This window comes from Antedon mediterranea, chromosome 5 (genome assembly GCF_964355755.1).
Source record: "Antedon mediterranea chromosome 5, ecAntMedi1.1, whole genome shotgun sequence".
Lineage (NCBI taxonomy): Eukaryota > Metazoa > Echinodermata > Crinoidea > Comatulida > Antedonidae > Antedon > Antedon mediterranea.
The window spans coordinates 9,471,889-9,485,872 of NC_092674.1; the positions used below are offsets into that span (position 1 = coordinate 9,471,889).

The 13,984-nt window shown below is 33.6% G+C and overlaps 1 protein-coding gene across 4 annotated transcripts in view; it reads left to right on the plus strand.

Moving 5' to 3' along the window:
• The window catches only part of LOC140049968 (uncharacterized), an 83,090-nt gene that overhangs the window by 28,592 nt on the left and 40,514 nt on the right, over window positions 1-13,984 (plus strand). For 3 of the 4 annotated variants that reach the window (XR_011845336.1, XM_072094924.1, XM_072094925.1), the window contains exon 2: window positions 6,239-6,543. The gene's annotated coding sequence lies outside the window, so the exon portion shown is untranslated. Of the gene's footprint in view, window positions 1-274; window positions 348-6,238; window positions 6,544-13,984 lie in introns of those variants that run through there. The other variant, XM_072094926.1, reaches the window with a different exon arrangement.

The window sequence follows — 13,984 nt, forward strand, 5'->3', positions numbered from 1 at the left end:
AAACCTAGTTTAAAGATATATTTCACCAATTATCTAAAAAATGAGTAATTAATACCAGATATGCAGACATAATTACCACATCTGATGTATTTAAATACGCTAGGTTTGTTTCTATAGGGTCATTCTAGTTGATTAATTGATACAGGAAGATTGTGTGTCATGTTATTAGGTGGGAGTATACTGGTCTGACGTCAATCTCTTTCTTCACATGGCTGTAGCCCGATATAACAAAATAAATTAGCTAGTCTTGTTGTTGGTTAAATTGCACAGTGCTATTCGGATCAATGGCATGGTATTTCATGCATCTCAGCCTAGATGATGTGAAGTGCAGTACATTATTAGTTCAGGTATGATGGATGTTATTTCTCTCACAATACATTATTACTATATTAGGGCATATTATGTATATTTAATTGTGTATTTATTAAAATTATTTATTATAAATAAGTATTGAACAAACATAAATGGTGCACATAATATATGTTGGGTATTAATGTAATCTGCACAATTTCAAATTGTAATAAGAGAAACTCAAAATGCTAAGCAATAATTTTATATAAAATGGTGAAATGGGTAAAAGATGCAAACTTATTACAGTATAAAATCCTTTAAATATTATTTATTGCTTTTAACTGCTGGGTAGGTTTAATGTTGTATTTGTGTTTAAATTTATTGTATAAACTTGTCATTTTTTGAAATGTTTATTACCATTTTAGGTTTATTCAGCCTTTATCACATGTCAATTGTATGACCCACTATACAATCCCCCTGGGAGAGGTGCATCATGGATGCATCATTTACATGTAATTGACGCAGGAGTTCGTCAAAAAAACTTGATGTTACGTCACATCAATGAACAATGATGTGCCCTTACTTTACCACCTACCATATCATGAACAACATAGTCACAATGCGTCAAAATAGGTGTAGGTTATGGTATTCAAAGGTATGATGCACATTGGACAAATGACGCACCTCTCTCAGGGAGTGAGGGGGGGGGGGGGGAGGGTGTCGTATAGTGGGTCATACAATTGATTAATAAAGTAAGCTGATTAAATGTTTTTTATAGTGATGAGATCATAGATTGTATCCATAAGTTAATTGAGAGCCATGAGTGGGCAGTTTGCCTGTACCATAAACATTACTGAAAGTTCATTTTAAAGTGGAGCTACACTCAGACTTTCTCAGCTTATATTATGTTTAAGTATGTTTAATTGAAAGTGATTACATAAAAAAAACAGGGAAAATACGGAACTATTTTCCAAAAACTCATTTCTAAAAAATCGGTCAGAAAATAGTGTTTTTTATTCATTACACTTTTTCAGTAACTTAGGGGTTATTAGTTTACAATACGTCGCGAAACGCATTACACTTAGCAACTGACGCGTTTTAGTCGCCGGTGAACGCATGGGTGAAATGTCTCCCCCTTTGGTAAATTATGTGTCGAAAAATGGGGAATACATTTTATACGATTTGTTTAGGCCTAAGTAATATTTCCTATAAAAATGTTAGTATAATCAGGGAGCAACTCCCTGGTATAATTTACATGTATTGTAACCTCATGATTTGCACTGTACAACAACAGCATAATAATCTTGTCATATTGTTTATTAACTTTAAGCTAGGCCTAGCTAAGCCGTCTGCTCAGCCTAGCTAGCCTTGAATTTTTTGTCTAGGCCTATATGCATTCATGGGTTTGAAAATTCTTGGTCGTTTCGCCCCATTTATCATTCTTGGGTTTTCTCGCACATTAGAATTGTGAAACACAAAATCCTATACAGAACAAGAGTAGTAAGTAAAGCGATGTGGAAGCTTAGGCCTGACTGAAAAGCAACTATTCAGGCACCCTATCATGGCCCATATGGGTAGGCCGAGGTTGGGTGACAGCAGAACAAACTTCACTGCTGAGTGTCAGCCTAGCAGCTGGAGCCGGCCCAAGCAGCATCGGTACATACCTACACTCTAGTAGGCCTAGGCCTAGCTTTATTGAATATATAGCCACATCTTTCTCAAATCTCGTTAGATTTGACATTTTAGTAATAACTCTCATAATCACATTAATACACTGTGAAACATGATAGGGTCACATTCAGAATGTTTTAATATACTTTTTGCCCGTCAAAAATAACATCGCGACAAAATAACAGATCGCCAGCTGCAGTAGTGTGATTGTGAAAAATGTCACGTGATCATACTCCCTAGCAAAATAAAAAACCCAATTGGACCCGAACGGGGGAAAGTGTCTATTTACGCAAAATTGCGCAATGTATACGCGATAACTATACCAGAAATAGAAAGATCTGGAAAAATTACATAAAACTACATTTAAAATTTTTTTTTTAGTGAAGAAATTAATTTTTTAGGATTATTCAAATATACCCCCCTTTTGCATGTAAAAGAATAGGAAATTACAATGTATCCCCCCAAAACGCAAAAAGGCGTGATTTTCAAGAAAATCGTACTCATTGGAAAAAAATTCAAAAAAATATGAAGTATGGGGGATGATATTTTTAAATAATAGTTGAAATGTATGAAAAATAGTAATTTTCTGGGTGGAGCTCCACTTTAAACTTTATTTGAAGAACATCTCAAAGACAGATATAACATAGCACGGTTATTTTGAATAATGGTAGTTTATACCAAATCAAACCTGGGAAGCCAATATGCACACAGATATTAATATGTCCCATTATTATAAAACTCATAACAATTAAAGATATCAATTGTTTGGTACAATAAAAATGAAGATTATAAAATTAAACTGTTATGAATACCCATTTATTAGGCCGCCATGAACGCAATTTCTTTTGACCATATGTTGACTGTATGTAATGGTTCGATTTTCAGCCAATGTAGTATTGGGCAGACTAACTTATCGTTCAAATTCCTATGCAATTTAATCGACCATTAATGTTAACTACTAATTTCTGTAAAGCTGGTTTTATTTTATAATGTAATTGCGGCTCATAAAGCACATTAGCTGGACAGACACATTTGTGTTGTAAAACCAGTCAATATGCATAATGTGTTGATATGTGGCTATTATAGAAGAGCTAAAGCGTGTTTTTACAGTAGGTCACACATGTGAGATTGTTCTACCTTTTTTTGGCAAAGATCCATTGTAGGGGTATGTTTTTTAATACATTGCACTATTGAAATTGCTCTCTTGGTAGTAGTGTTTAGGGGCTAGCAGTAAATATTATAAAGTGTTATTTGTCATAAATTCTTGGAATAGTTTTTTTTTACTTTTTCATTATTATTATCTTAGGGTATGTTCAGACCTACAGAGTTATGCTTTCGTATCACAGCCAAGGTCATATTTTAATGAGCGTCGTAAGAGCAAAGTGTTCAGATTCATTGCAACGAAGTTGCGTTACAAACGGATATGATGTCACTCGCTGGCGATTAACCAAACTCTAACACACGCATAGACCTACCTTCGTTGTTATTAAAAGTAGTAGTGGTTGGTTTAGGAGTTACAGGCCTAGACCGAACACTTAGGCTCGGCATTATCGATTGGTTGTCAGGCATACCAACCAGCCGATCGTTTTGGGGTTTGGGTTTATATTTGGTCTATGACCTAAAATACCATTTATGGCAGAAAAATGTTCAAATCCCGCACTTGCACCAGCTCCAGATTTATTTACTCGGTCTTTCGCCGCTTTATATGACGACCCCTTCAATTTCGTTTGGATATTAAATCCTTCTTTATGAGGATGGCCCATCTGCTAACGTGTCCGCCATCTCGTTGAACACAGACATCTTGTTGTCGGTGCTTTTACGCCAGTTTTTCACTTCCAACCGATCTCTGAACTCGGGCTTCCCCACAATGAAATAAGGTATTTTACTTTGGTTTCTCGCCAATGCGCACGCTTCGATGACATTTTAAATTAATTAATATAATAATATTAATAATAATACTGTATAGTGTAACAACAAAAGGTATGATTTTTACGCACGTTCAACACCGATCACAACAAATGGATCAGCTTGGCTATACGATGAGTGAGGAGCACATGTCACGATGTGATGTGGCGAATATTGTAATTTGATTGGCTAGATATCTAACCTAGGTCATATTCATCGATGCGTGACTTTCGTATTGTAAGCGACGTCCACTAAACTCATACTTTGAGCTTTCGTAGCGTACGAAATATCAGTGTCGTACGAGGTGGCTTCCACTAATCTTTTCCTGGTTCAGACCTATGGACTTGTACGCCGCGTACAATACGAAAGCATAACTCCGTAGGTCTGAACAGGCCCTTAAACTGTGTAATATTGGTGATACTGCCTGCCAAAAATGTATTAATGTTAATGGTAATCTATAATGACAATGTTGTTTGTGATAAATATGCTTTCAAAAAACAACCCAGGTCGTGGTTCAAATCCTGAATTTGGCTTAGAAACAACTATTTTTCTCATGGCCATTTAAACAGCACTGTACTACTTAGTAAAAGTAATTCGAAAATTGGTATAAAAAAAAATTATTTTTTTGGAATTAATTCTCCATGAAATGTCTTCATTTACCGACCAAAAGCTCCCAGACAGAAGAGATTTAACTCAATTGTTGGTACGTTTTTTTATTATTCATTTTTAAACTGTTTTTTAGGAAAGTAAATGAGATAAAATCCAACATCTTCTAAAGCTTCATTCGCACTGAATTTAACCAAGGTAACTTTACCTAAAAGACCATCAGTAAATGTGTTGGCACTTGGATAATTTCACCTAGTTGCATACACAGTTATGTCATATTGTTGTTTACCGTTTCAATTGATCCATTATGTTAATAGAATGCGAGACTGCAGAGGATTGAGTGATGAGAAAATTAAATGTCATAAAAGGGAAATGATGTAATAAGTTATGGATAAATATTTTGTTATCGAAGATAAAAAGCAGATGTTTACCTTGCGATTTTACATCAATCTTTGCCATAAGCTCTTTCAAATACTGTTTAAATGTCATTATGATAATTGTAAATTAGTTATCTAATCTTGTGGACATTTCATTGTAAGGAAGTGAATATCGACTTATGTGGTCAACCTGATGATACTGCAAATTCTTTCAATTACATTCGGCCTGTGGTACATTGAAAATTGCCAATTTTTACTGTAGTAGTAGTACATTAATAACAATTCAATAAATACAGTACATTCAAATAGAAAATGGGTCAAATTCAAAGTCCACTTTATTATTGGTAATAATGCTATTATTGGTAATAATGCTATTATTGGTAATAATATGCTATTATTAGATTTTGTGAGCACTGCCCTCTATTGACTTACTAACACCCAATAAAAAGATTTTAAACATCCTTGCCTTGTACTTTTATTGGATACATGTTACAATATAAGTGAAAAAGTTTACTTATTGAAAAAATAAGAGGGATAAACTTATCAAATCATCTTTGTCAACCTGAAAATATATATTTTGCTTTACATAAAAAAGTGTGTTTTTTAGGTTTCAAGTTGTCCGTTTTCTATGAATATGAAAACAAAAGAGTGGATGAGATTTGATGACAAGGATAACTACTGCCTTTAATTTTATGTGAACCTTACTGAGCTTTTTGGTAATTTACAGTACACAGATCTACTGCATGATACGAAGACAGAGCCTACTATCCTCTTGAGGGCCAAACACTGTATCCATTGGTAGTAATATTTGTTTTACAGTGGTACCTCATCATAATTTATACAATTATAGACGAGGCTTATTTATACTTCCATTTTCATCTAGAGATCTTGGTAAACCCTCTCTATCAATTTAGTTTGTTTTTAGTCTTCTCACTGAACCGTAAGCATGGTCAAAAAGGCAATCTCTCTTGCTGCAGAGGCTAAATACACCACTTTCAACAGCAACATACTGTAGTAGGAAAATTAAACACTGCAATGTTAGGAAAAACTATATACTACTGTATCTATCATTAAAGGTACTTTTTGCCCATTTCACATTTAAATGATGGTTGTAATAATTATCAGTGGCTTGGAATCTATGTATAGGATTAATACATATTGTACCAAGATATTTCATCATTGTTTAAACTTTATATATAATGTATTCTGATTGGCTTACCAGGTTTCTAATTATATTCGTCAATTTAATATATTTAAGTGGATCTTTACTTATTCATTGACATCTTTCGTCAGGGTGGTCTTATCTCTGTTTGCTATCTCTTTATATTTGATGAAGGTAATGCAACCAGACCGTGTTTCATGTGAGTGAACATTTTAATTTCTTTCAGATTGTGGCTGCTGCATACTCCCAAATGAATTGAGCTAATACATACTGGAAGTTTTTGAGCCTAAACTGTCGGATCAGGATACGTGTATTAAGCACTTCCTCAATTACTTTTGTTCGGTCTCAAACTAAGTACTGGAAGGAGATAAAAATACGTGCCTTGGGTTTTTAATTCAAAAGGCGAAAGGAATACCGGTAGCACATACTCAAGTTATGCAGCTAAGCATACTTGACAAATTCTTTGTCGGCAACACATGGTTTGAATTCTTAATCAAAGGTTTATTCGTGGTTTGAACTCCGATGATATTGGTAAGTTTTTTTTTGTTTTCATACAGTTAGCTTTGTATTCATATATTGCTATGAAATTATTACCCCATATCATGTGTTTTTATTTTAATTTATGAATATGGTGCTGAATGAATTAATTTAATTTTCACAATTTTTGGTTGGTTAACCTATCAAAATGGCCCTTTTATCTAAACAGTAACACCAAATTACTGTACTTTCAACTTTATAACGGCCAGCTTATGCACCTTTATCATTGCATTGATAAGGTTTGATTTAATTGAAGAAGGAACAAATGTTGATTAAAATATTTTTGGATGCATTTTAACAGATTTTAATTCATCACAAAATATCTTGTGTGTCATGCATTCTAGTAACTAATCGGATGTAATTATGTATTAAATACAGAAATAACCTTTTAAAAAACAAAATTCAAACAGTATACGTAAAATGTTTCTATCTTAAACCAACATTACTGGAGATCAGGATGGAGGCGCACGGGGAAAACTGGAGGGTTGGTTTGGAACGTCTGTTATTTAAAGGCCCCTAGCTTTGTGAAGTGAAATCAAAGCTAATGAAACTGATGGGCCCCTATACTGGTATGATCACTGCTGTGAATCAAATTAGAAATTCATCATGTAGACAGAGTATTGAAAGCACCTAATTCATAATTAAATCAAGTAGGAAATTTAGGTTGATATATATTCAGTCTAGCATGTGTTTACAGTATATTTGATTGAATGCTTCTACGCTTTTCCATCTGTGCATACATTAGTTGATGCTGATAACATTTTGGAACATTGAGGCATGTTTTCTTTTGAATTGAGAAATAAGAGTATTTGGATTTAACAGAAACTCGCCAGAGCAGTTATAATGTAGCTGTTATTATTGGCGAGATTGGTCGGTATAGGTTAAAAAAACTTGAGGGGCAATAAGTACATTATGGTTCTCGTCAGCACCTTTCAACATTTTGGTGCTGGATTTGGGTAAATGTTATTTTTCTTCAGATTTTAATCATAATGTACAATAAACCTTATCAACTCAAGCTTAAAAGGTCAATTGTATATACCAAGCCTAGCTAGTTCTAGACCTACATGTTCACATTCACACAAGAGAATGAAGATATTGACAGATTACTATTTTTAACTGTCGTTCTTGGTATTTATTAACTTTAATCATAACCTAAGATTAGGGATTTTAAAAACATTTTTGATGTGGGGCCCAATTTTGCATGCGGACGTCTGGCATGAACCATGCCATCTATTCCGATGAAATGCGGTTTTCATTCAAATCAAACTTATAATCTGAATTCTATTAACACACTTTTTCTGGTTTGAACGTGTATTTCCAACTTTAAAATGCTTCGAACTTCCCTCTTTCACAGAGTTGATTTTAATTGAAGGAAACTTGTGCCTTACATGATTGTAAACAAAAATTAAATGAATTTCAAAATATAACCATTTTAGACAATCAACAATTCTTATTAAATTAAACAGATTATTGTACTTACGAGAATGGAAATCTAACTTTATTTAGGCGACAGATTTCTTCCTCTGATAAGAAAGATTAACACATCTCATAATGTTATGACTAGCTAATAACAAATTTATGAGAATCATAAATCATAATTATCATTAAGATGTTTGGTAGAAATCCCTAATCAACCATTTATCATTGATTACCCAGTGAGAAATATGACGAGATTGAAGTATGATTCATATTCCATTGTTTAACCAGTTTCCTTGAATCCATGTTCGAGCAACCATGATGAATGTGCTGAACCATGATCAGTCAAAGTTAGAGTCTGCTTGACAACAAAGCTTCTTATGGACAATGTGATCATGACTCTGTACTACCATAGATGAGTATCGTGATCAGTCGCAATGTACATGTAATCGGCGCTGATGGGAGAGTGATAAATTGAGCTTTTATTACACTGGACTTATTTTGGTCAAATTAAATAAGTCATATGTTAAGTTAATCAAAAAGTCCAATTTTAATACAAATATACACCGAGGTAAAATTTAACCTTAAAAGGTCTTGGTTAATTTTAACTCGGTGTATGCCCCTGCAAGCCTACAGCAGTAGAACTTAGCAGGGCTATCCAATCCTAATGTACAATTCTTTTATTTTCAAGTCCAGTGTGAACAAGGCTTTAGTTATACTTCCAATTGCAGTTCAGCTGGCCATTTCAGACACAGCTGATTCACAATATATGTTTTTAAGAAAGGTGTAATGGAATGTGTTGGTTATTTGGGTATTTAGTATCAGGAGTTGATGCCCTAGCACAAAATCGCAATGGGTAACAAGTTTGCTAGACCAAAAAGTGCCAATCCTTCATTGATGATAGTGGCAGTAGAAACTGACCAGTAGGCCTACTGAATTTCTCTATTGTGGTCCCAAATTGTAATATTAAACTATTTGGCTGATAATTTTTCATCAATAAGAATTTAAGTTGATACCTACCTATGGGCCTGTTCAGACCTACGGAGTTATGCTTTCGTATTGTACGCGGCGTACAAATCCATAGGTCTGAACCAGGAAAAGATTAGTGGAAGCCACCTCGTACGACACTGATATTTCGTACGCTACGAAAGCTCAAGGTATGAGTTTAGTGGACGTCGCTTACAATACGAAAGTCACGCATCGATGAATATGACCTAGGTTAGATATCTAGCCAATCAAATTACAATATTCGCCACATCACATCGTGACATGTGCTCATCGTATAGCCAAGCTGATCCATTTGTTGTGATTGGTGAACGTGCGAAAAAATCGTACCTTTTGTTGTTACACTATGCAGTATTATTATTATTATTATATTAATTAATTTAAAATGACATCAAAGCGTGCGCATTGGCGAGAAACCGAAGTAAAATACCTTATTTCATTGTGGGGAAGCCCTGAGTTCAGAGATCGGTTGGAAGTGAAAAACTGGCGTAAAAGCACCGGCAAGAAGATGTCTGTCTGTGTTCAACGACATGGCGGACACGTTAGCAGACGGGCCATCCTCATAAAGAAGGATTTAATATCCAAACAAAATTGAAGGGGTCGTCGTATTAAAGCGGCGAAAGACCGAGTAAATAAATCTGGAGCCGGTGCAAGCATGCTCCATGGTGCAAGTACGGGATTTGAAAATTTTTTGCTGCCATAAATGATATTTTAGGTCATAGACCAAATATAAACCCAAACCCCAAAACGATCGGCTGGTTGGTATGCCTGACAACCAATCGATAATGCCGAGCCCAAGTGTTCGGTCTAGGCCTGTAACTCCCAAACCAACCACTACTACTTTTAATAACAAAGGTAGGTCTATGCGTGCGTTAGAGTTTGGTTAATCGCCAGCGAGTGACATCATATCCGTTTGTAACGCAACTTCGTTGCAATGAATCTGAACACTTTGCTCTTACGACGCTCATTAAAATATGACCTTGGCTGTGATACGAAAGCATAACTCCGTAGGTCTGAACATACCCTAAGTAACCACTGAAGTTAACTCATGAAACCAACTAAGTCTGAAGAGGCCCATGGTACTTGTGGTTTGACCCCATTGTTCAATATATTATGGAATAATCCACATCATTACAACATAAATACTGTACCATGTGGCACATAATGATGATTTTATACCCTATAATATGGTGAAAATTTAATGCATCACTGTAATACTTAATTTGAACAGGTCATAGTTTTATTCTGAATTAGGTAAATTGTATCTACCAGTACATTATATAGATTAAGAGCAAGTTGAACTATTGACTTTACACACCCATGATGCACTAACTATGATGACATAATGACTTGTATTTCATCAGCATTGATGAAAATACTTAACAGTTATTAAAGTGTGTTATTGTTTTTTAATTGTAATTGAAAAGATTTTTTAATGTTTTATCGCTGTGCAACTTTTAGCTTCAACGCAAAATAATGCCTTTTTGATTGAACCGCCTTTGATCTTCAGTCAACTTATAGTAAACTTCTTGACCATTTGACTGCCAGAGCTCATTGCATTTTTTTGTAATGTCGTTTTATATTTAACAATTCACCACTGGTTGATTGTGTGTGTTATGTGTGTTGTTATTTTTTCAATAACATGTAGCAGTATGCAACAGAAATGAAACCAATGATTACTTGTTAATAATATCGAGGAATATCAGCAAAATCAAAAAACAAAGAAACACTGATAAGAAATACTTATTATATTACTCAATATTTCTTGTGTGTTGTATATTCTCCAGAATAAGCTAAACATTTTTTGATTAAACTTTAACCTACATAGTGATTACATAAAAAAAGCAATTTTAAATATTAGCTATCAATTTAGTTGTTAATACTGATTCAAAGTTGTTGTGTACAGTCGTGACCTGCTTATTAAATGCAAAAATGAATTTCTTAATATAAGATACTTCTCTTATACTTACTTAAATACAAAAATTATTTTCAATCTTAAAGCCTAGGGCCTAGGGTTTTGTTTGTTTCATTTTTTTGTCTTAGTAAAAATAGGTCGCCTTTGTCTACATGTATCACTGAGGACCATTATGTCATATCAATCAAAATGTATTTGTCAGTACATTAATCCAAAGGATTGTGAACATTATGATCAGATAACATAACATTATGTTCAACATTTATACCAAATCATGTTGCATGTCATTAAACCTTTGTTTCTGCAAACCTGTAGGAAATATACATTAATATGAAACATACCTCTATGGTTGAATTTGTGCAGCATTAACTTGTATTTAATACAAATTTACCCAAGACAAAACCATAGACCAAAGGCTCAACCCTTGATTGATATAAATATAAAACAATGAAATTAATTTAATATTTAACATTAACAAATTCATCTGCAGAGGAGGTGAAGCTTGGTGAGGTCCAGTGATCGTACTCACCAATCACACTCAAGTGAGATATTTCCCTTAAATATTAAGTATTTCACTAAACTCAATGAATATTTCCCTTAAATTGTATTCATTTAGATAGGAGATTTTTTTAAATTTAAAGTGTTTCCTTTAGCCTAAGTGTGAATGGTGAATACGGCCACTGGGTTCTTGACCTTTCCTACTTTCTAATGAGACTTAAATTTTTAAGCATGATACATAGTTATAAGTCCATTCTGTAAAAAATAAGTTTCTTCTCATTGGATATGTAAGAAGTAATAAAAGAAAAAAAATGATATTGTTGTTTAAATATTTAAAATAATTTAATAATATCAGAAATACTGTAGGAATATTTTGCGTCTAACACTTATAAATGGAATGATTTGACTATTCTAGTTGGCAGAGAGAATATTTCCCACTGTAATTCAATGACATACAGTACAGACTTAATTTATACTAATTTGCAATACCAAAATTGAAGATGATTCATAATTATTCAATCATTGTTATCAATCACAATAAATATTTTTGTAAAACTGAAAATCCGATATATTCTAATCGCCTGTTCATTCACCCATAGGTCACCTAATGACTTATTTTTCACGCCAAACAGCGCAATGTGTTGATTTTGTTACGCATCGATGACCAAACTGGTCTGTTGCCTTTTAAAATGTGTTTTAAACAATGGGTTAATATTTAATTAAAAGTAAATAACTGTGCTACCTTTATCAAACTAGTAAATAATGGTCTTTTGTTTGTTGTAATTGTTGGTTTCTGAAGAGATGAATATTTTAAGTGAGTTCAGTTGGGCGTGTGTAATAATCCGTAGATATTGTGTGTGCGTTGAACCGCGGAGGACCTATTGAACCACACAGATCCTTGAGTCTCTGGTTCAATTCAAATCATGTGGCCTCCTTGCGTTTCAGCTGAATGACTAGATAATCCATTGCACTTTTGTAGTTCAAAATTACAAAAGATATGAATTTAGACATTAAAACATACTTGATGATTGTGGTTCTGTCATTTCATCAGCCAAGGAATTAGTTATATTTGGCTTTGTTTTTCTCAGTCTATGAATTGGAGACAAAACTATGGTCTGAAATTGTAGTGGAGTTGTAGCTTGTTAGTTAATGTGTTTACCTTCCAATCCCAAGGTCCAGGGGTCAATCCTGACCTAGTGCCATGGTTGTAAACTCACGACTCAACCCCACTCTCTAAGCCTCAAATGAGACATAGTTTATAAGCATGATAATAGTTTGTCCATGAGGTGCTCACTGTTGGATGTAATTTAGGAGTTTTACTTTTGTAGATATGTACAGTAAAGTACGTTGTTAGTCAACTCCTGTCCCAAATTTATTTATTTGAAGTAAAATTTAAAAAACTATTCCACCAGACTTTTAAGCCAATAAATGTAGCTATAACAGTACAGCATTATTATTCTTCGTATATATCAATATTGTTGTGCTTAAATCCTTCTTTTTATGATATTAGAATGAATATGCTAATTGTAAATATATAAATATTTTGAATACTTGTTATTTATAGTAGCTCTATTTAATACTGGTTTTGTTGAGTTTATTTCTGATACAATAATCTATATTTGTGTTATAATATTTATTCTACTGCTGTCAGCTATTCTCAGAACGCTCTAAATATTCAGTACTTAAATATTGAGGTTATAGAAAGTTCAATGATGGTACTCATTTGTGAAATGTAAAACACAATTACGAAAGAAGGCGTTAAAGCCGATTTTAGTCCTCGTTTTAAATGAGTGCTTCGGCTTGAGCTTGATTATACTGTATCATAGATACTGGTTTAAAGTATTTTTTTGGCACATCTCATTTTACATCGTCATTTAGCACTAACTTACCATTTTCTATATCATGCTAACCGCACAAATGATAGTCGTTCTCCAGAAAGAGTATCTTTTAAATCGCCTTAAAATATTCAGTTCAGTTGAAATGAATTTTGTTTGTAATGAAAATTTCTTGACAACACCCAAATCCAGTCACTAATTTGTTGCCATTTTCTCTACATTACAATTTGGTCACAGAGAGGTCAACACTAACTAGTGATGGTGCCTGTCCACTGAAGACTAGTATCCTTTATTGTTCTTCTTCTTATTCTACAGTATTTACTGTATGTATACAATATTTATATTCAATATGCTATAAAATGAAGCTTAAGCCATACCCGCAAGAAAGTTGACGACAATAATTAAGGATGATTATCATGTAAAAATAAATTTATAGACAACACTAATAAAAAAAGTACATATGTAAAAACCAATGTGTGACAGGCTTAATTACTACCAATGACCAGTAGTGACTTGAGCATTAATGATGTTAAATCTACAGTACATGTCTCTTGTTCTATTCACTGCACCTGCTTTGCAATAATTTTATGCTTCCGAAAACCCTAAAGCGGTGATAGTATCTCTACCATTAGAAAGTCAAGTTGCAGATGATGCCAGCTGCTTAAATGCATACATACTAGACTGGTTGATAGATTTAAATATGTAGTTTATTCTAGCAATGTGCTATGGGCGTGTTATTTCCAAAAAGACTACAGTAGAATTGGAA